At 36.2% G+C, this 24123-nt stretch overlaps 1 long non-coding RNA gene across 3 annotated transcripts in view; it reads left to right on the forward strand.

Moving 5' to 3' along the window:
- The window catches only part of LOC138155738 (uncharacterized), a 128879-nt gene extending 106181 nt beyond the window's left edge, over positions 1–22698 (forward strand). For all 3 annotated transcript variants that reach the window (XR_011166971.1, XR_011166973.1, XR_011166972.1), the window contains one exon: positions 22376–22698. This is a non-coding gene — a long non-coding RNA (uncharacterized lncRNA). The remainder of the gene's footprint in view (positions 1–22375) is intronic.
- The last annotated feature ends 1425 nt before the right edge of the window (positions 22699–24123 follow it).

Genomic DNA, 24123 nt, shown 5'->3' on the forward strand with positions numbered 1-24123 from the left:
ATAGTTTTATTATCTCATTCCCTATTCTGATTCCTTCTATTTCTTTCTTCTCTTATGGCTATTGCTAGAATTTCCAATACAGCATTAAATAATATTGGTGACAGTAGGTATCCTTTTTTTTCACATCTTGCTGGGAAGGCTACTAGCTTATCCCCATTACAAATAATGCTTGCTGATAGTTTTAGATAAATACTTTTTTATTTAAATAAAAATACATTGATACCAATACTTCCAAGTGTTTTTAATAGAAATGAATGTTGCACTTGATAAAAAGTTTTTTCTGAGTCTAGTGATATAATCATATGATAAAAAAAAACTTTTATTATTGATGTAATCAATTATGTTAACAGTTTCCTTATGTTAAGCCATTCCTACATTCCTGATATAAATCTCAATTGGTTATAATATATAATCTTTGTAATATATTATAATAATCTTTGATTTTTATATATGTATCCCAGACCTTAGCACAGTATTTGTACAGAGTAAGCACTTTCAGTTTTTCACTCATACATTCAAATCTATATGTAAGCTAGTAAAGAGGAGAGGGAGTTTAAAGCCAACTCATCTAGGCAAAACATCTGGCTTATTAGCTGTATTTTCCACTTTTCATTGGAATACTTTGTCATTGTGTGTCTGTAGCCATCCCCATGGTCTCTTATCCTGTGTTGAGATGCTAAATGATTGTCTTTGTATGTATGGGAATAGAACCCTCTTCTAATTCTCCATACCAGGTGCAAAATTTTTTTCTTTCTTTTTTGCTTGGCCATGAGAAGCCCAGCATATAATGTTATATTAGTCATCTCTGTCATAAATTTACTTGACTGTCTGACCTTTCAAACACCCTGGGTCACTTGAAATATGAATTTTCATTCTGAGAAATCCTTAGTGCCTTTGGCATATAAACCAAATATATCTGACACTCTGGGATCTAACTTTCCCAGCCCCCCCCCCTTTAATGCCCTAGGGATTATAACATGAAAAACTCTCATCATTTGGCAAATGATGGTTCCATGAAAGATCGCCTCTGGCTGAAGAAACTGACTGGTTTTAGCAAACTGGTTAAGATAAAACAAAATTCCTATATTGGGGTGGGGTAGGTGGAGAATAGGGGTGCACAAACTGCTGTCATTGATAATTCAAGTTGACACCCATTTTGGAGTGGTACAATGGAAAAAATAAAAACATGGCTTTGGAGTCAGAGGACTTGGGATCAAATATAACATCTGATGCTTAATACCTGTAAGACCTTGGACAAGTCATTAAACTTCCCTAGGCCAGAGTTTCCATATCTGTAAAATGAGCAGGTTGGACTAGATGTTCTGAGGTACTGTCCAGGTCTGTATGAATGATCCTATAATTTATAGCAGTGAAATGAATAAAATTAAGGAGTTGAAATTCAGGAAAATATTTACAGGAAAACATTTGAACAAAGCACTGCTTTCAGGGAAATTTGCAACAGGAAATCTCTACATAATAGGTTGTTAGAACTGGAATGCATTTTAAGGAATAGGAAGAGAGACTTCACTCACTTCTGAACTAGGAAACTCATTTTTACCAATGCATATTGACCAACTTAGAGTAGAATTGCCTAAAGCACTGAGGGGTTAACATAAATGTGTCACACAAGGCAGAGATAAGAATGAACCTTAGAGATCATCAACCTAAAATTCCTCATTAAAACAAACAAAAAACCAAAAACCAAAACAACAAAAACATTATCAATGCCTTTTGTTTTATGTCACATTTATTTCCAAATATGTGACTCATCCTGTTCCCAACGAAACTTCCTTTTTGTAACAAATGCTCAGCATTCTTTCTAACAATAAAGTTCACCACTAATCCCTTCTGACCATCCTCACTGACATTTGTTTATATCCTCATATGACTTTGCCATGCAAGGTATACCCAACATGCTAGAAGGCTTCCAATATTTCTTTCAGCTTTGCTAGAATACCAATAGGGCATTAGCCATCTACTTAATTATACCTCACTTTTATCACATGATAACACATTGTTAATATATATTTTTTCTGATGACATGTTTTACTCTTTGTCTTCCTTGAAGTTTCTCATTGGTTACATGTTGGTCCCTGCTCACACCTACTATGTACTTCACCAAAGCCCTCTGTAGGATATTCATTTTCAGTTCCTTGGAAATTTGTATTTCATATCTCACGGCCAAATAGCAACACCAACATAGTGTTCATAGTAAACATTTGAACCTTTGCTTTCATGGGAAACTTTATGCTATTTAATGAACTTTGCAACTTCCTAGAGGCAACCCAGTGTACTGTCTTTTCCTTGTAAAGCTTCAGCCCCAATTCATTATATAGAAATACTATCTTTTTTCACAAGTAGACATACTAAAGAATTTGACCTCTTAGTTTTTCCTGTTCCCCCCACTTAATAGTATTTTATTTTATTTTCAATTGTATATAGTTTTCAAGATTCACTTTTACAAGATTTTGAGTTCTAATTTTTTTCTCCCTTCCCTCTCCCTCCCCAAGACAACATGCAATATGTAAAAACAATTTTTAACATTTATTATTTTTAAAATTTATTTATTAATTTATTTTAGTTTTCAATAGTCATTTCCATAAGACATTGAGTTCCAAATTTTCTCCTCATCTCTCCCCTACCCCCTACCCTAAGATGACAAGCATACTGATTACCCTTTATCTCAGTCTTCCCTCTCTTCTGTCACACCCCACCCCAAATCTCCCTTAACCCCTTTCTCTTTACTTTCTTGTAGGGCAAGATGGATTTCTATACCCCAATATCTTTAAATCATATTTTCTGGTTGCATGAAGAAACATTTTTTTAAATTTGTTTTTAAAACTTTGAGTTCTACATTCTCTCCCTTCTTCCCTCCTCACCCACCCACACTGAGAAGATAAGCAATTCAATATAGGTTACACATGTGTAATTATGCAAAACATTTCCATAGTAGTCATACTGTGAAAGAGTAACTATATTTCCCTCAATCCTATCCCACCTCCATTTATTCTATTTTCTGCTTTGACCCTGTCCCTTTTCAAAAGTTTTTGCTTCTGATTGCCCCCTCTCCCAATCTGCCATCCCTTTTATCACCACCCCCATACCCTTCCCCACTATTGTTCTGTAAGGTATGATACCCAATTGAGTGTGTATGTCATTCTCTCCTTAAGCCAAATCCAGTGAGACTAAGGTTGACTCATTCCCTTTCACCTTCCTGCTCTTCCCCTCCATTTTAAGTTTTCTCTTGCCTGTTTTGTATGAGATAATTTACTCTATTAGATCTTTCCCTATCTCCTTCTATCATTATATCCCTCTCTCACCTCTTAATTTTATTTTTTAGATATCATCCCTTCCTATTCAAGTGATCCTGTGCCCTCTGTCTATGTATGCATATACACATATAAACACACACTCACATGTGCATTGATACAAGCATACACCCTCCTATATAAAGATATATATGTGTGTATATATATATATATATATACACACACATATATTCCCTTCAATTATCCTCATACTGAGAAAAGTCTCATGTGTTATAATTATCGTTTTTCCATGTAAGAACGTAAATAGTTCAACTTTAAGTTCCATATGATTTCTTTTTCCTGTTTACCTTCTTATGCTTCTCTTACTTCATGTATTTGAAAGTCAAATTTTCTGTTCAGCTCTGGTTTTATTCTAGGGATCTTTTTCAATAGATTTTTTTGAATTCTTTCAATTTCTATTTTCCCTTTGGTTCTAGAATATCAAGGCAGTTTTCCTTGATAATTTCTTGAAAGATGATGTCTAGGCTCTTTGTTTTGATCATGGCTTTCAGGTAGTCCAATAATTTTTAAATTATCTCTTCTGAATATATTTTCCAGGTTATTTGCTTTTCCAAGGAGATATTTCACATTGTCTTCAATTTTTTTCATTCTTTTGGATCTTTTTTTATAATTTCCTGATTTTTCATAGTGTCAGTAGTTTCCAACTACTCCATTCTAATTCTTAAGGAATGATTTTCTTCAGTGAGCTTTTGGACTTTTCCATTTGGCCAAATCTGCTTTTTAGAGGCTATTTGGACCTCTTTTACCATATAAGTTAGTCTGTTTTTAAGGTATTATTTTCATCAGTAATTTTTTGGGTCTCCCTTAACAAGCTGGTAATTGGTTTTTCATGATTTTCTTGCATCACTCTCATTTCTCTTCCCAGTTTATCCTCCACTCTTTTTTCTTGATTTTCAAAATCCTTCTTGTGCTCCTCTATGACCTACCACCAATTCATATTTTTCTTGGAGACTTTTGATGCACAAGTTTTGACTTTGTTGTCTTCTACTGGTTCTATATTTTGATCTTCTTTGTCACCAAAGAAAAATTCTATAGTCTGATTTCTCTTCCTCTGCTCATTTTGCCAACCAACTACTTGACTTTTGAGCTCTTTGCCATGGTAGAACTCTGCTTCCAGAATGGAGAGTGCTGTGTCCCAAATTCCTGGGGTTTTGCACAGCTGTTGTCAGAGCTACTTCTAGGAACCTGCCTCAGAACTTTGAGGAGGACTGCCTCTCCATGGGTGCCACAAGCTCTGCCATGCCAGGGCTCCTTCTTACCCTAGGACTGCCACCCAAAACTGAGACCCAGATCCAAGTAGGGCAAAGCAAGAGAATCTTGCCTCTTATCCAGAAAAGAGGTTCCAGCATTTGCTCTCTGGTCAGCTGCTTGATTTCCCACCATCTGTGGGCCTGGAGCTCCAGAAGCAGCCCCTGCTGCCACAGTCTTCCCTGCCTCTGCTGCCCCAGGGGTAGCTGCCAGATAGCTCTCCTCTCTCACCCAGGTCCAACTGGCCTTTTACTTTATCTTTGGTGTTTGTAGATTGAGAGTTTGGAAACTGCCAATAATTCAGTCCCCTGAAGTCTGTTCTGACCCAAGCCTGTGCTGCAGGTTTGTGCTGGCAAGGCCCATGCTGGAATACAGTCTGCTCCCAGCCTGGTGCAATAGACCCTTCCTTTCAATTTTCCAGGCTGATTTCAGCTGGAGATGCATTTCACTCTGTCATTTTGTGGGTTCTGTAGCTCTAAAATTTGTTTAGAGTAATTTTTTTACAGGTGTTGGAAGTGGTTGGGGCATGTGTTCAAGCAAGTTCCTGCTTCTACTCTGCCATCTTGCCCCCCCCCCAAAGAATTTTTTTCCTTTTGGAAGGGGGGAGGGCAGGGAAATTAGGGTTGACTTGCCCAAGGTCACACAGCTAATAAGTGTTAAGTATCTGAGGCTGGATTTAACTCAGGTCCTCTTGACTCGAGGGCTGGTGCTCCATTTACTGTACTACCTAGCTGCCCCAAAGAATTAAAAAAAAAATCCAATTTATTTATTTTTAGTTTTCAATATTCATTTCCACAAGATTTTGACTTACAAATTTTTCTCCCCACCTTTCCCCTACCCCCACCCCAAAGTAGCAAGCCTATTGAATACCCCTTCCCCCAATTTATTCTCTTTTATATCCTCCCCCATCCTTTCCCATAACTTTCTAGTAGAGTAAGATGGATTTCTATACCCCAGTGCCTGAATATCTTATTTCCCAGTTGCATGTAAAAAAAACAATTAAAAAAATTTGTTTTTAAAACTTTGAATTCCAGATTTTTTCCCTTCTTCCCTCCTCACCCACCCTCACTGGGAAGATAAGTAATTCAATAGAGGTTGTACATGTGTAGTTATGTAAAACATTTCCATAGTAGTTATATTGCGAAAGACTAACTATATTTCCCTCTATCCCATCACAACCCCCACTTATTCTATTTTCTCCTTTGACCCTCTCTCTTTTCAAAAGTGTTTACTTCTAGCTGCCTTGTCCCCCAATCTGCCCTCCCTTCTATCATCCCCCCTCTTATTCTCTTCCCCCTTATTTTCCTATAGGGTATGATACCCAACTGAGTGTGTATGTCATTCCCTCCTTAAGTCAAATTCAATGAGAATAAGGTAGTCCCATTCCCTTTCACATTCCCGCTCTTCCCTACATTATAACAGGTTTCTCTTGCCTCTTTTATATGAGATAATTTACCCTAATCTATCTCTACGATTCTCTTTCTCCCAATGAATTTCTCTCACCTCAATTTTATTTTTTAGATACCATCCCTTCATATTCAACTCATTCTGTGCCCTCTGTCTATGTATACATGTACATACATATGTCCACAGTCACATATATTTATATACACATTACACCCTCCTATACATACATACATATATATGTATGTATACATATATATACATATATATGCATATATATGTATACCCTTCAACTATCCTCATACTGAGAAAAGTCTTATGAATTACAATGATAATTTTTCCATGTAGGAATGTAAATAGTTCAACTTTAATAAGTTCCTTATGATTTCTCTTTTTCCCATTTACCTTCTCATGCTTCTCTTGCTTCTTGTAGTTGAAAGTCAAATTTTCTGTTCAGCTCTGGTTTTATCATCAAAATGCTTGAAAATCCTCTATTTCATTGAATGACCAAATTTTTCCCCTGAAGCATTATACTAATTTTTGCTTGTGTAGGTGATTCTTGGTTTTAGTCCTAGCTCCTTTGACCTCCGGAATATCATATTCCAAACCCTTCAATCCCTTAATGTAGAAGCTGCTAGGTCTTGTATTATCCTGATTGTGTTTCCATAATACTCAAATTATTTCTTCTTGACTTCTTGCAGTATTTTCTCATCAACCTGGAAACTCTGGAATTTGGCTATAATATTCCTAGGAGTTTTCTTTTTGGGATCTTTTTCAAGAGGTGTTCAGTTAATTCTTTCAATTTCTATTTTGCCCTCTGGTTCTAGAATATCAGGGCAGTTTTGCTTGATAATTTCTTGAAAGATGGTGTCTAGGCTCTTTTTTTGACCATGGCTTTCAGGTAGTCCAATAATTTTTAAATTATCTCTCCTGGATCTATTTTCCAGTCAGTGGTTTTTCCAATGAGATATTTCACATTGCCTTCTATTTTTTCATTTGTTTGGATCTGTTTTATAGTATCTCAATTTCCTCATAAAGTCATTAGTTTCCAATGGCTCCAATCTAATTTTGAAGGAATTATTCTCTTCAGTGAGCTTTTGAAATTCCTTTTCCATCCAGCACAATTGGCTTTTTAAGGCATTCTTCTCCTCATTGGCTTTTTGGGCCTCTTTTGCCATTTGAGTTAGTCTATTTTTTAAGGTGTTATTTTCTTCAGTATTTTTTTGGGTTTCCTTTAGCAGGCTGTTGACTCACTTTTCATGATTTTCTTGCACTATTCTTATTTCTCTTTCCCCATTTCCCCTTGATTTTCAAAATCCTTCTTAAGCTCCTCCATGGCCTGTAATCAATTCATATTTTTCTTGGAAGGTTTTGATGCAGGAGCTCTGACTTCATTGTCTTCCTCCCATTCCATGCTTTGATCTTTTTTGCCCCCTAAAAAGGATTCTATGGTTTGTTTGTGCTTCCTTTATTTGCTCATATTGCCAGTCAATTACTTGACTTTTGAACTCTCTGCCAGCGTAGAACTCTGCTTCCAGATTGCAGAGAGCTATGTCCCAAATCACTGGGGTTTTTCTATTGTTGGAACTGTTAGGAGGGTGCCCTCTCTGCAACCCCCACAAGCTCTGGCATACTGGCCACATACCCCAGGACCACCACCCAAGACTGTGATCTTGATTGAAGCATGTTAAAGCAAGAGTGATTACCATCTGAATGGTCGCTTCGTCCCCCTGTGATCTGCAGGCCAGGAGCTCTGGAAGCAGCCATGCAGCAGCAAGGGCAGCAGCTGCACCTCCACCACTTCTTGCCCCAGGGGCAGGGGCTGGACCTTGCTGTTCCTTTACCTTTACTAACAGAGTTCCTCCTTTTATTTTCTTTTGGCATTTATGGGTTGAGAAGTCTGGAAACTGCCGCAGCTTCTGTTTCTTTACTCTCCTGAAGTCTGCTCTGGCCACTGCTGGTCAGGGCCACCCTGGGGCTGGAACTGAGTGGCTCATGTGGCACTGTGCTCAGCTCCCAGCCTGGTGTGATAGGCCTTTCCTGTCAGCCTGCTGGGCTGCCTTCAGTGGGAGATTTGTTTCTCTCTGTTACTTTGTGGGTTCTATAGCTCTAACATTTGTTTAAAGTCTTTTTTTTTTTACATGTATTGGAAGTGATTGGAGCGGGAGTTCATGCCAAGTTTGTGCTTCTACTCTGCCATCCTCCCCAAGGAATTTTTTTAAGTAAAAAATTGATTGCTTTAGAATATATGTATAGCAATGAAATCCTTAGACAAAAGATATCAACATTTTAGTTGCTTTCTTCATATAATTCTAAATCACTTTCCAGAATAGCTGTACCTATTCAGAGCTCTATCAGGAATAAATTTGTGTTCTCATTTTCCCCTTTCCACTCCCCATTAGCTATTCCTATCTTTTTTCTTTTCATTTTTGACACTTTGGTATGTTTGAACTGGAACTTCAAAGATTTTTTTATTTGGATTTTTCTTATTGTTTGGAATAATTTGGAACACTGTTACATATGATGATTGGTTATTTAGAATTCTTTTGAGAATTGTTTGTGTCTATCCTTTTACCACTTATCTATTGCAGAATGGCTTGCGATCTTATATATTTTGTTAATTATTTATTATTTTGTACATCATTTCCTTATGAGAGCTCTTATATATGATTTAAAGACTCCTCCCACCCCCATTATCTACTGCAGTTCTGTTGAATTAATTCTGTTCAAGAAAAAAACTTTTCAATTTTGTCTAATTGAAATGTTTGTTTTATGTTTTATCATTGCTCTTATCTCTCTTTTGTTTAAGAATTCATACCTGGGAGGAGGGGGGACGGCTAGGTGGCACAGTGAATAGAGCACCAGCCTAGGAGTCAGGAGAACTTGAGTTCAAATTTGGCCTCAGACACTTAACACCAAACTAGTCATGTGACCTTGGGCAAGTCACTTAACCCCAAATGCCCTGCCTTCCCCCTCCAAAAAGCAACAACCAAAAAAAGAATTCATACCTAGGGACAGCTTGGTGGCATACTGGGTAGAGCACTGGCCCTGGAATCAGGAGGATCTAAATTCAAATCTGGCCTCTGACACTTGACACTTACTAGCTTTGTGACCCCGGGCAAGTCCCTTAATCTTGATTGCCTGCAGAAATAAAGGATCCAAGCAAATAAATACCTCCACTGAATTAATTTTTTTTTTTATTTTTGGAGGGGCAATTGGGTTTAAGTAACTTTCCCAAGGTCACATGCCTAGCTTTTTGTTTTGAGTGTCTGAGACTGGATTTGAACTCAGGTCCATTTGACTCCAAGGCTGGTGCTCTATTCACTGTACCACCTAGCCACCCCTGAATTATTTTTAAAGGAATTTATACCTATACTTAGCTATCAGAGACATATGATTTACTATTCTTCTATTTAAATATAGTCTTCAATATTCAGTTATGTATTCATTTTAAATTTATTGTGGTCCATGATGTTAGATGTTGGTGTAAACCTAATAGTTGCCTGATTGATTTCCAAATTTCTTAGTGATTTTTTCAAACAGAAATCTTTCTGAGGTAATTTATATTTTTATGTTTATCAAATTCTGGGTTATTGAGTATTATTATTTATGACTCTTCTGTCTCTCATCTGTTCCATTGATGTATTTTTCTATTTTTTTAAACTAGCATTAAGTAGATTTGATAATTACTCTTTTATAATATGCTTAGAAGTCTGGAACTGCTATTCTCTTTTCATTCCTATATATTTTTGGGTCAGTTTCCCTGGTAGTCTAGATCTTCTGCACCATCAAATAAATTTTGTTATCATTTTGTTCAGTTCTATAAACCATCTCTTTAGTAGCTTGGTTGATATAGTACAAAAACTCTGTATATTAATGTCTGTAGCATCATCACATTTTTTTATTCTATTGACATGTTTCAGGCATGAGCAAAGAATATTTCTCTAGTTATTTAATGTTTGTCTTAATTTCTTTTGGGACCATTGGAATTACTTTGGCTGTTTGGTTCCCAGATATTTTCTGCTTTTTGTAACTCTTATGAATGAGACTTTTCCTTTTATCATTGCCTTTTGTGATCTCTTATTGCCAATTTTACATTATTGATTTCTGAGCATTTATTTATTTGTCTTTAGCTTTAAATGTTACTGACACTATTAATTGTCATGAATTTCTTTGATATTTCCTAAGGACCATATAAATAAGCCCTAATGTCATCAGCAAATAAAAATCATTTTATCTCCTTTTCACTTAGCTTTCTGACTTTAATTTTTTTGTTCCTATTGCTAGTATTATAATAGGATCCACAGACACTGACTAATGTTGCGAGCTTTGCAGTTCAGAAGGACAAGAATTCTCCTTTAGTCGTGAGTGTGATTTGGACTCTTGTTGAGCTGGAAGACATACTGGAATTGTTTTGCTTAAGATCTCTGAAAAAAAAATAGTGTTAAAAATGCTAGCTATTAGCACTGGCCCTAGGGTCAGGAGGACCTGAGTTCAAATTCAGCCTCAGACATTTGACACTTACTGGCTGTGTGACCTTGAGCAAGTCACTTAACCCCAACTGACTCACCTCCCCCCTCCAAAAAAATGCTAGCGAGGTAGTTGGTTAATAAAAAGAAATTTATAGAATACATGTAAGCAAAGATAAAACAAAATTATCACTTTTTACAAGTAATGTGTTGGTAAACCTAGAGATACTCAACTAAACAGGGATACTCAACTGAAAATTAACTGAAATAATTACAAATAAGGGCTAAGCTGGAGATATAAAATAAACTTTTTTGGAGAATATTTTATAGAGCTGAAAAATAATAATGAAATTCATGTGGAAGAACAAAATAAAATTTAAAGTAATAATAAAGAAGTGGGAAAGAAGAGGGTCTACCATTAGCAGATTAAAATGATTTGATATTGGTTAAATGGGGAGAGGGGAGAGAGGAGAGAGACAGAGAGAGAGACAGAGAGAGAGAGAGAGAGACAGACAGACAGAGAGACACACACACATGTAAGTCATCAGTATTTCAATATATAGCCAACAAAACCCAATAGAAAGAGCCAAAAAGAAAAATTCAAGTCAAAATAATTTCAGAAGCTATAAAATATCAGGGGTATTATCTTCTTACATTCACTAAGGAATCTAATACTTCCAATGACAAACATTATTTGAGGAAATAAAAAATAGATCTAAATAATTAAATAAGCATTAATTTCTCATGAGTAATTTGAGACAATATAATAAAAATGACAATACTACACAAATTAGTTCCCATATTCACTACCATGATAATCAACCTCCCAAAAGAATATTTTATAGAGCTGAAAAATAATAATGAAATTCATGTGGAAGAACAAAATAAAATTTAAAGTAATAATAAAGAAGTGGGAAAGAAGAGGGTCTACCATTAGCAGATTAAAATGATTTGATATTGGTTAAATGGGGAGAGGGGAGAGGAGAGAGAGACAGAGAAAGAGAGAGACAGAGAGAGAAAGAGAGAGAGACAGAGACAGAGACAGACAGACAGACAGATAGACAGAGAGACACACACACAGAGATAGAGAGACAGAGACAGAGAGAGAGAGAGACAGAGACAGAGAGAGAGAAAGACAGAGAGACAGAGACAGGGAGAGACAGAGACACAGAGACAGAATGACAGAGACAGAGAGAGACACAGAGAGAGAGACAGAGAAAGACTGAGACAGAGAAAGGGACTGAGAGACAGAGAGAGAGATAGATCAATTTTGGGGGGAAAATTAAGTATAAAATATGCAGAAATGAATGAAGGAATAAAATCATGTTTGATAAACCCAAAGTTGCTATTTACTAGGGGAAAGACTCACTATTTCATGAAAATTACTGGGAAAAATAAATAGCAGTCTGTCAGAAAGTAGGTTTAGACCAATGTCTCACACTATGCACCATAATAAGCTCTAAATGACCTAGAAATAAAAGGTCACATAATAAATGAATAGAACAAAGAGGGAATTGTGTTACAGATCAATGGATAAGGGAAGAGTTCATGACAAAGGAATTGATAGAAAATATAATTTTGATTATATTAAATATAAAGAAAATTTTTGCTTAAACAAATCTGTTAACAGAGTCAAATTAGAAGGATATATGGTATACATACATACATACATATATATATATATACTACACACACACATACACACACATATATGTATAATGCCAGATTTTCTTCCAGCTTTTGTATTCTGAAATTCTTCATATCTCTTTCGCTTCTTTGGATAAACTATTATGGATTCATTTTTTTTCCTACTCTGCTAATTGAATTTTTTATTTCTACACTGTTAAATATAATTTCCTATATACATATCCATTTTAATTTCTGTTCACAATGATTTAATTTGTCTCTCAAATGATTCTCAAATTTCTAGTTGTTATTCTATGTTTTTTGGAATTCCTCAGTATTCTTTATTTTATCGGGCATTGTTTTATGAATCCTTTTAAAGATTTTCGTATTTATTTTTCCCAATTTCAAAACCTTTTCTTGTTTTCTCTTGTCTGTTGGGTTTTTGTAAAGTTTTATTCCTCTTGAAATCTTTGATATTTTATTTAGCCTTTGTTTTCTTATATTGCTACAACACTCACTTTATCACCTTTTCAATACCTCCTTCTTTGCTAATGAATACACCTCCATAGATGGACTATAAAACTTCCTCAGGTTCTACTCCCTTTGGGAGAGATGTTGTCCTTGCCCTAAGTAGCCTCTAGGAGATCATAACTGGAATCACCTTAGGTTCAGTTTCCTTTGCTCATGACCATTATAACCAGTCATATAGGTCCCCTGGGTCAGTTCTTCCCTTGACTCTCCTTCTCTGGGATGAATGAATACTTGCTACTTTTGGAAGGGGTAGGGTGGGAAAGATTAGGTATTCTGAACAAAGCCTCTTTGGTCATGGGGGTTTCTTACCTGGTGGATTGCCTAGGTAGAAGGTAATACATTCTTTAGTCATCTCTCATGTGACTGGACAGAATCAATTATACACACACACATATACATATATAATATCAATAATCATATATACATACACATACATGCATATAATGTATCTTTATGTATATGTGTGTATATATTTGTATGTATATAAAATCACACATGCCTCATCGTTGAATAAGGGGTTACTTGGACTGATGTGTGCCAACAAGTCTGCAACTGCAGCCGATTATGCTGTAGGTTTCAGGAACAAGTTTTTGGTTAAATTTGTTTCTTAGAATGGAGTATGGAGGCATTCTGGGTAAGCAGTGATAATTTCAATGATAATTCCTAATGATTTTACCTTGTTGGATTCTCTCTTTTTGTCCTGTGGATTTACCTATAATTCAACTACATCTGATGAATAATTTTTTTTCTCTTTTTTGTGGAGAGAAGAAAGTTTCTGGGGATTGGGGAAAGTGTCTAATCTACCATCTTGTTGGTCCCATTACCTGTGACTCTCTCCATGTTATTTTATCTTTTAAATGCATGCCATCATATAGGTAATACACATTTTTTTGTACAGTTGGTCTTTCTTTGTATGAATGATTGGCAATCTTCTGTGAGGTTGTGTATTTCATCCTGGATATTATACATTACTCTGGAGGTTATTCAATCACTGCAGTTTCATGTACAAACAAGGAGCATCTACAGGATACATGTACCCCACTTGTATTTCTGAAATGATGGTGATAATAATGGAAAAGTCATGAGAGGGCACTAAGAAGGATCTAGTTGTCTTGGACAACATGTAGCAGGAGAATCTGAACCATATCATTATTGACATTCTTACTATGCTTGGAGATAAGAAAAAATGAGGAACTGACTTTATTTTACTTAAAGGCAAAACCAAATATTGTTACTAGAATCATTAGATTAATGGGTTATGATATGTTATACTCATCATGATAAGCATTTGAAGAAAAGCCATCATGTAACAAGTACATTAAAAAAATCAACAAGTGAAACACCAATTGTATTTCATAGCAAATAAAGCTTTCCACACCCACTATCCTCCACCTCTCTAATGAAAATTTTCAGCTTTGAATTCCTCATTTAAGGATGAGGAAACTGGGGCAGCTGTAACAGCAAGCACCCCGGCTTCCCCAGGGTGTCTGCCAACACAGGTTCTTGGATCTGTTTTGATAAAGGAAAGCAACTCAAAATGGGTTAACAAGCTTACTTTAATCAGTCAGACATATATCGTTTACCTTCTTCAGGAGAAAAGGTCAGCACCCTGAACCTCAAAGTATACAGGCATAATTATCAAGACAGAAACATCAAGTAGACAGATTTCCAAACTGTCCAACCATCACATCCATACCCAGTCAACATCTGGGTTTCCACATTCTGGGTTTTTCAAAGCCAGGGGACTCTCAACAACGGCTTCCCAGAATTCAGATCAAATCACAGAACACTTCTCAAAGTGAGTCCCAAAACAAAGCTACACATCAGGGCTTATATAGCCTTCTCCTGGCTCAGAGAATGTAACAACCTTTTGGACCCACTGGCCAATCAAAAAGTATCAACTGAAAAACAAGCCTCCCACCCCAGTCTCCAGGTGCACTTTAGACTAGGGGCAGGGAAGATCTTTAAATTTGCATTTCCATTACAGCAGCCAGGTAGCACAGCGAATAAGAGCACCAGCCCTAGTGTCGGGATGACCTGCGGATCAAATCCCGGCTCAGACACAGCACCCACCCAGAAACACCTGGCCGTGTAACCTTGAGCAAGTTACTTAACCCCAATTGCTTAGGGGCGGCCAGGTGGTGCAGTGAGTAAGAGCACCTGCCCCAGTGTTGGGATGACCTGGGGATCGAATCTGGGCTCAGATACTTAGCACCACACCCAGAAATAACTGGCCGTGTAACCTTGAGCAAGTTACTTAACCCCAATAGCTTTTAAAATAAATAAAGATGAGGAAACTGAAGCTTGGAGCAAGTAACTTGTTTTAGATTAGGCAGTCAGCCAATTAGCACTTATTAAGTACTTAATCTGTTCCAGGCACTGTGTTAAGTGTTGGGGATACGAAGAAAGGCAGAAGACAACTCACTGCTTAATGGGTGAGATATAAGCATGGATAAACTCATGATACTCTCAATGGTGAGGTGCTAAGAGGAAGAAGGGCTAGGAGAGGTTTCTTTCAGAAGGTAAAATACATTTAGTTGAGGCTTGAAGGAGGCCAGGAAAGCCAAGAGTCAGAGATAAGGTGACCAAATAAAGTGACAGGGATATGAACAGGAATCCTGGTTTTCTAATGCCTAGGATTCCACTAGCTAGATATCCAGACCAAATACCCCCAAAGCACTATGGCATAGGGGAAAAGATTGGACTTGGAGTTGAAAATCTTAAGTTTGAGTTCTGGCTTTGTCATTTACTAGGTTTGTGACCTTGGGCAAGTCATATAACCTTTATAGGTCTCCCTTTTCTTCACATAAGAAGAAAAATAATTCTACTATATATTACTTAATTATACTTCCATTTCATGCATACCTACATACTCAGGGTTATTCTGTGGAAAACCTTATGGAAATTATATAGAAACATGTGAGCAATTATCTATTTATTCTGGCCCTCTTATGAGAATTAGAAGTGTAAAACTATGAATCCATTAGTATTATCAATAGCAGTTGGGTGATGAAGTGCATAGAGAGAAGTGCCTGGAGTTAGGAAGAACTAAACTCAAATTCAGTCTCATATACTAACTACATGTTATGTGAAACTGGGCAAATCAATGAACCTCTTTGTCCTAGTTTCCTAAACTGTAAAATTGGGGAAATGGTAGTACCTACCTCCTAGGATTGCTAGAAAGATGAAATGAAACAATATTTTAAAGCACTTAGCACAGTACCCTCCCTCCCTCCCTCCCTCCCTCCCTCCCTTCCTTCCTTCCTTCCTTCCTTCAACATACTTTCTATGACTTCATACAAATCATGATTAACAATACTGAAGAAGACGACGTCAAGGATAGATCATTGCGTACTTCATTTGAATTCATTGAATTCCTCCAAATTGATATTGAACCATTAGTGACTGACCAAACTTTAGGTATAGTTGTTCAGTCAGTTCTGAACCCATCTGACTGGGACTGTCCTTTTACCCACACCTCCCTATCGTATCTATAAGGACAGTTCAAGATATTTTGTCAAAAATTTTATGGATATCAAAAATACTTTAGCTATCATACTTTCCTCATCAACTTGTCTAGTTATTCTATTGAAAAATAGAAAATGAAGTTAATCAGACCTGATTTATTTTTGGCTAAGTAATACAATTGTTCCCGCTATGTGGAACAGTAGTAGATAAACGACCGGATCAAGAGTTAGGAAGCCCTGAGTTCAACTATGAGCTCAGATACTTAATGGCTGTGTGACCCTGAACAACGTACTTCACCCTATTTGCTCAGTTTCCTCATCTATAAAATGAGCTGGAGAAGGAAATGGCAAACCACCATTTTCACTATTTTTGCCAAGTAAACCCTAAATGGGGACACAAAGAGTCAGAAATGAGTGAACATCATTAATGATTTTTTCCACTTTCTAAATATTAAAAAAACTCATTTTAATAATACATTCTACTGTCAATTTCCACCCCTCCCCTTCATCCCTGGAATAGAAGTCAAGTTGCTGGTCTAGAGTTTTCAGAATCTACCAACTCTATCTCTCTCTGTCTCTCTGTTTATATCTCTGTCCATCCCCCTCTCTTACACTTCTCATTCTCCTCTCCTCTCTCTGAAAATTGAAATGGTATTTCTCCTTCTTCAACTTTGTGGTAACTTTCTCATTCTCCTTTACATTTGAAATATCATGACTAATCTACCAGTTCTTGTAATATTTTAAATATCCCAGAATGTACCTCATTTAGGTGTAGTTATTTGAACTTGTTGGGGTCTACAAGATCTTCTCTTGCCTTTTTCATACTTATCTCTAGTTTTAGATCCTTACTTATCAGTTTCATTTGGTCTATTACAATACAAAGATCACCTTCTTGGCAAAATAAAACAGTAAAATTAATAGTTAAGCAGTTCAGTCTTAATGGAATATATTATTTTCATGTCAACTCTTGGAAGCAGTAGTCTTATACATTTTTGTTAAGCCACCTCTATCCCTACCAAAATCCCTTATTTTTTGATGTGCCTAGTATTCATCACCAGGCTCAACTCATTTTGGGCTTTTCCCTTGCACATCTGTTCTTTTTCTGAATGCTTTAAAATCCATTTTTCTAAGGTCTAGTTTGAAAATCAACATATGTTTTAGAATGATTCAATTCAATAAAGATACAGATTCAATTTTTGAGACAGTTTATTTGCCCATTCACATCTCATAATCTTATATAATTTTAAATTCATAACAGTGTTGTCATTTAACCTTTGTATAATATTTTGTGTGAGAAACACGCAGATTAAGAATCCATGTTTATGTATTTACATTGTTTTAGAGGAAAAATAAAGGTACCTAAATAACAAAGACATAATTTAGAATATGCTAAATTATAATGTGGAGGAAATATTTAAGATTTGCAAAGGATTTTTACAAATATTATGTCATTTGCTATTCAGAAGAACCATAGAAGGTAAATACTATTATTATCTCTGTTTTACAGATGAGGAAAATGAGTAAAACAAAACTTAAGTACTTTTTCCAGGGTCAAACAACTAGTAAGTGTCAAAGGGTGAATTGGAATTCAAATCTTCCTGACTCTAGGTCCATTGTGCAAATAGCTTTACATCATTCTAAATGATTACCTTTTTTTTGGGAAACAGGGTGTTAGGCACAGTATAAATGTTGCTTATTTATAGTTTTCGATTTTCTTGGTAATCACAACCAATTGTCTATGGACTAGTTATGTGTAACTCAAGGGGGAGCTAGGTGACACATTAGAATGATGGATTTGAAGTCAGGAAGATCTCAGTTCACATCCTACCTTAAACATTTAATAGCTGTGTGAGGCTGGGCAAATTCTTAACTTTTATGTGTCTCAGTTTTCCCATATGTAAAATGTGGATAATGAAAGCACCTATGTCACATGGTTGCTGTAATGATCAGATACCATATATAAAGTACTTTGCAAACATTTAAGCACTATATAAACATCATTATCATCATCATCATCATCATCATTCCTACTTAGTGATGAGGTATGTGGGCAACCCTCCCTCTTCATTTTCTCCTCTCATGATAGCATGGCCCTGTTATGACAAAAACTTCTATGATCTGCCTATGGACTATGAAATGAAATAATTCTTTAAAAAATATTTTTAAGGATCACACTATCTAATTTCCATGTCTAGCTCTGTCTAAATGAATCTTTAATGTATTTCAGATGTCACATTGGGAAAAATAGTTAAAATTAGTATTAACCAAAAACTGATGAATTTTTGGGAAGGGGGAATGCTGTTGGCACTTGGGGAATAGAGGAGTTCACTCTGGAGTTCATGCTGGTTCTGTGGGAAACTTCTGCTTGTAAATGGAAAAGGAATAGAAATATCCACTCTTTTTGTTATTCCCGATGTTAGTCTGCTTTCAGTACCAGTTGGGATTTAATTACATTCAACAAGCAGCTATTAACCACCTATTCTTTTAGTTCTTGTGGAAGGTAAGAGTTAGGGACAAAAAGACAAATAAAACAGTTGATGACCTCAAGGAATTTATATTTATAATTTATAATCTATTAGAGAAAAAACATGTATATAGATTAGGAAAATTAAAAAAAATTAATTTCAGTGAGGAGCTCTATTAATTTATGGAATCAAATCAGACCTATTTTAGGAGAAGGACCTTTGGCTGACCCTTGAAAGGAATTAGGAATTTCAGGAAATTGAGGTGAGGAGAGTTCTCACTTCTACAGAATCAATCCATCAATCAATCACTTGATCAAATGGCCTTTCTTAGACACCTACTATGTGCAAGTCACTGTGTTATGTGCTGTAGATACAATGACAAAAATGAAATATTCCCTGCACACACACTATATAGGTATGTATGTGTATATATACATGTACATATACACACATATGTGTATATTACACATAGGTATATATTTATATGTGTGCACATATACACATTATGTGTGTGTGTCTCTGTGTCTCTACATATACAGACACACACACATTCCCCTTCCCCAGAAAATCAGAGAACTCTTTGGAAGAAGCATCATTATATAACTGGCATTCATGTGACCTTATAGTTTGCAAAATACTAGATATATAGATGGATAGAGTCAGAGACATAGATATAGCTATATAGAAATAGGTAGATAGGTAGGTTAGTAGATAATTTGTTAAGTGCTAGGAATCAGGCACTGTACTAAGTTCTGGGAATGCAAATATAAGTAACCAACATGGGCTCCGCAGTCAAAGAGCTTCTATTCTAATAGGGGAGGATAACATTAATGGGTGTTGCAAAGAAGTGGGGAGCATATGAAGAATAAGATAAGGAAAAAAGTTATCGATAAGTGAAAGGAATCTAAGGCCAAAATGAATGGTTTTGGTGGGAGGAAGAGGAAGATGATTGAACCAAAACAGGGAGGCACAATGTGGGACATTGGGGAAGAGATATACACCACCCCACTTTCATAAATCCAATTAATTTCAACTTGTATATGTTAAAATTTACTATATTCAAAGTCTTGGATATCATATGGGGAGTATGAAGGAAAAACAATGATTATAAACCTGTTTGATTGGAACTAGGGCTAATAGTCTCTTCAACATCCATATTTTACAGAGAAGGAAGCAGAGCACAGAATAGATCATTTATATGTCCAATGTCACTTCACTTGTAAATATTGAAGAGGTGGGATTTGAATGCTGGTCTTTCCTAATTCTAAGTAAATTTTTCTTTTTAACCTCTATATTACTTTTCCTTTCTTCCCAGAGAGCCTTTCCCGGTGGGACTACAAAGAGTCAAGGTGTCATGATTCTTTATCACATATACTGTGTGTAACAGATTCCATAAAATGTCTGTGTTAGACATGGGATGATGACTGTGTGTGTGTGTGAGAGATATTGAGCACGTGAGTGAACCAAATGATATCTATATTCCAAAGACAACTTTATGGTAGAAACTAACTGCAGATTTTTCTATTTCATAAAAATATATATGGGATACTCAAACATATAAAAACAACCACATCTCAATGTTTTCATAAAGGATCTAAAAAAAACCACCTAAGTTATATTGATTTTGAAAGGACCCTGGTGTTTGTGAAGGAATGCAGGCTGGTTTATTCTGCATTTTGGGAAGAAACCAAGTGAAAAGATTAGCAACTGCTTCATGCACCATGGGCTAATTATCGCAAGGTAAACAGTATCTAACTAAAATCTACATGAGACAAACATTTCCAAACATATAGTACTCTTTTAGCCTAAAAGACCTCCTACATTCCAACCTCTTCCATTCTGCCACCAACCTCACAGATTTGAAAGAGACCTAGACAGTCCAGATGATACCTGTACAAAAATCTGCTGCCCCTCCGCGCCCCTACACATAAGTAACAAGTTGCTGGTCACCTAGTCTCTGGTTGGACTAATTATGGGGAATTCACTGATTGTTTGGCAATTCGTTCCACATTTAATCTGCTCCAATTACAAGGCAATATTTTCCTTACACACCAAGGTGAAACCTACTTCTCTCTAACTGCATGGTCCTTTGCTAGACTTCAAGAAAACAGAAAGATAAGGTTTCCATCTTCTTTCATTGTCCAAATGCCTAGCTCAAGACTTGAATGTGTAACATTGGAGTTCAAAACGGGATACAGCTGATGCTATTTTCATCGCTCTTGCCCTGTGATCAAGGACTTTGCCTTTTTCCTTCCTTTAAAGAAAAGTTTATGTTTAGAGTAAAAATTTTGAGAATAAATATAACAAAAAGGAAATGGACATCTTTTAAATTTAATTTAATGGGAGGAGAAGAGATGGAGGAAAAAATCAAGTCAATCAGTCAATCTGTTATCAAACAGTTAAGTACATATTAGGTGTCATAAATTGTGCTATTGGAGGTATGAAAAAAAAGACAAAAACATGGAACTTGAATTAAAGGAGCTCACCTGCTATTAGTGTAAACAACATGCAAACTACTATGCACATTACTACACAGACACACACACAGACACCCCCACCCCCCCCACACACACTTTATATTTAACAGCTTTTTACAAACTGACTCTAGCCTATCCTTCTAGCCTTATTATACATTATTCTCAAACATCCAGTCTATGGTCCAGACCTTCTTTCTATTCTTAAACATGACCCTCTATTTCCCATCTCTATGTTTTTTGTCTGTCTTTTTCTCCTGATACACATTTCTATCTCATCATTGCCTCTCAGAATTCCTAGTTTCCTTCTAAACTCAGCTCATATCACTTGCTGAGGTTTTCCTCAAAGTCCTCATCTGCTAGTGCCCCCCCAAACTGTGTACTAGTTATGTGTTTATTTTATATATTTTTATAAATGCATTTAGCCATATATATGCACATTTGTATATATAGGTACATATATATATATATGCATGTGTGTATACACACATGAAGCAGTCTGGATAGAAAGCTGACCTTGAAGCCAAACAGGCATTTATTCAAGTCTGGCTCTGACCACGTGGCCTTGGACAAGTCTCTTAACTTCTCAGTGCTCTAGGCAACCCTCTAAGAAAATACATTGCTTAGCAGATATTAACTTGCATTGGAAGAGGGGTCACAAACAGACATGAAGGATGTCTCAAGAAGCTCCTTGAACCTAAAAAATCACAAAGTATATGTTGTATCTCTGGAGAGAACACTAGATCTGTAGGTCAAAAAGATCTGAGATCAAATCCAGTCTCAGACACCTACTAGCTGTGGGATGCTGGGTAAGTCATTTAATACCTATATGCCTCAGTTGTCTCTACTGTAAAATGGGGATCATAATAGCACCTACTTCCTTGGGTTGTTGTGAAGATCAAATGAGGTAATATTTGTAAAGTAGTTAGCATAGTGCCTGTAATATAGTAATTGCTCAATTAATGCTTGTTTCCCCCTCTCCCTTCCCCAATAAATTGTAAGTTCCTGAGGAGAGGAGCTGGTTCTCTTTTTGTCTTTGTATCTCATGTACCTTATGTATTTCCTGGCACATATTAAAAGCATATGTATACTTATTGATTGATTCCACTTCTCCAATACCATGAATTCAAAATATTTAGTGATGATTGTAATAGGCATTCAGTAAACATGAAGTTAAGTTGGGAAATGACTAGGATGACCATGAAAGAACTTTTGTTATTTTTTGTTTGTTTTAAAAATATTCTGCCCTATCTCAGCATCAGGTTTTGAGTTAATCCAATGATGTACCCCACACTCTTTTTTTTTCTTTGTTTCTATTTTAAATTGCTGCTAAGTGAAACCTTGTTTTGTTTCTTTTTTCAGTGGTTGTTGCTCTGGTCTGGTTTCCTACTCAGAGATTCACAAACCATTCACAGATACCTGCATTTCTAGATGAATACACCAGGTTCACCAAGGCACAGATCTCTCTCTGGGTCCTACAGTAGCAGAATGTAAATTGTTTATCCCAGAAATTTTAATGCTTGAAAATATAATGTCAGTCTCTTAATGAGCCTGGTCAAAAACATTCTTACTCTAAGCCTTATTAAAAACCAGTGGTTTGGAATTCTAATGTTGCTCATATGGTCTGAGTTAAAAAGTGTGTTTTCGCTTATCAGACTTTGTAACAAATTCTGTCTAGTAGATACTGTAGAATTGTAGAGAGTATCCATGAATGAATGAATAAAAACCTGATAGGTGAAGGGGCTACAAAGGACTTTTTTGGGGGGATAGGGTAGGTGGGGGGGAAGGGTAGGTGGGGGGAATTAGGTTTCATTATCACACACAGGATGTAAGTACAGAAACCACTCATGGCCTGATTCCAGGACTAATTGGTATGGAAATCTTTACCTGTGGAGCTTTTTGGACCTGAACCAGTTCTCCCTTCCAGAGGCATTTCCATGACTCTTTATTCCCAAGTACTGACCATATTGGTTCCAGATTTGGTACAGACACTTAATAGGGTTTTCAGTGTTTTTTTTTAGCTCAGAACTCTTGTATTCAAGCAATTCACCAGCCTCAGCTTCCCCAGAAAAAGAGACTACAAACCTGCACCACCTTAAAGGACAGCTTTATTAAACAAATAGTGGAGTTTTAAGATGAAGAAATTAAAGATATCTATAAGCATATTAAAAATGCTCTAAATAGCTATTAATTGGCGAAATGCAAATCAAAAGAAATCCACATCTCATCAGTCGGATTGGCTAAGATGACAAAACAGGAAAATGATAAATGCTGGAGAGATATGGAAAAATTGGAACACTAATGCATTGTTGGTGGAGTTGTGAACTGATACAACCATTCTAGAAAGCAATATGGAACTATGCCTAAAGGGGTATAAAACAGTGCATACTCTTTGATCCAGCAATACCACTCCTAGGACTATAGCACAAAGAGATCATAGAAGTGGTAAAAATACCCATATGTACAAAAATATTTATAGCAGCTCTTTTTGTGGTGGCAAAGAATTGGAAATCAAGGGGATGCCCATCAATTGGGGAATGGTTAAACAAGTTGTGGTATATGAATGTAATGGAATACTATTGTTCTGTAAGGAAAGAGGAGGAGACAGACTTCATAACCTGGAGAGATTTATATAAACTGATGCTGAGTAAGGAGAGCAGAACCAGGTTACAGACACATTGTATGTATGATGGCTAACTTTGATAGACAGGGCTCCTCTCAGCAATACAAGGTTAGAAGACAACTACAAAACATTCATGATGGAAAGGGATATCCACATTCAGAGAAAGAATTACAGAGTCTGAATGCAGATTGAAGTAAACTATTTGCTCTCTCTCTCTTTTGTGTTTTGTTTTGTTTTGGCCCTTCTTTCTCATTGTTCACTCCATTGCTTATAATCCTTTACAAATTGACTAATGTTTAATATGAAAGTATTTGTAGAACCTATATTGGATTGCATGATGCCATGGCAGGGAGGGGAAGAAAATTTGAAATTCAAGGGATTGTGGAACTGAATGTTATAAACTTAAAGTAAATAAATAAATTTTAAAAAATTAAAAAAAATAATGGAAAGGAAATTTTAGCTAATAGTATGTGACTATTGGGTTAGA

This window comes from Petaurus breviceps, unplaced genomic scaffold, assembly GCF_028583685.1.
Source record: "Petaurus breviceps papuanus isolate PSGF00001 unplaced genomic scaffold, PetGlider_PUasm1.0 98, whole genome shotgun sequence".
Classification (NCBI taxonomy): Eukaryota; Metazoa; Chordata; class Mammalia; order Diprotodontia; family Petauridae; genus Petaurus; species Petaurus breviceps.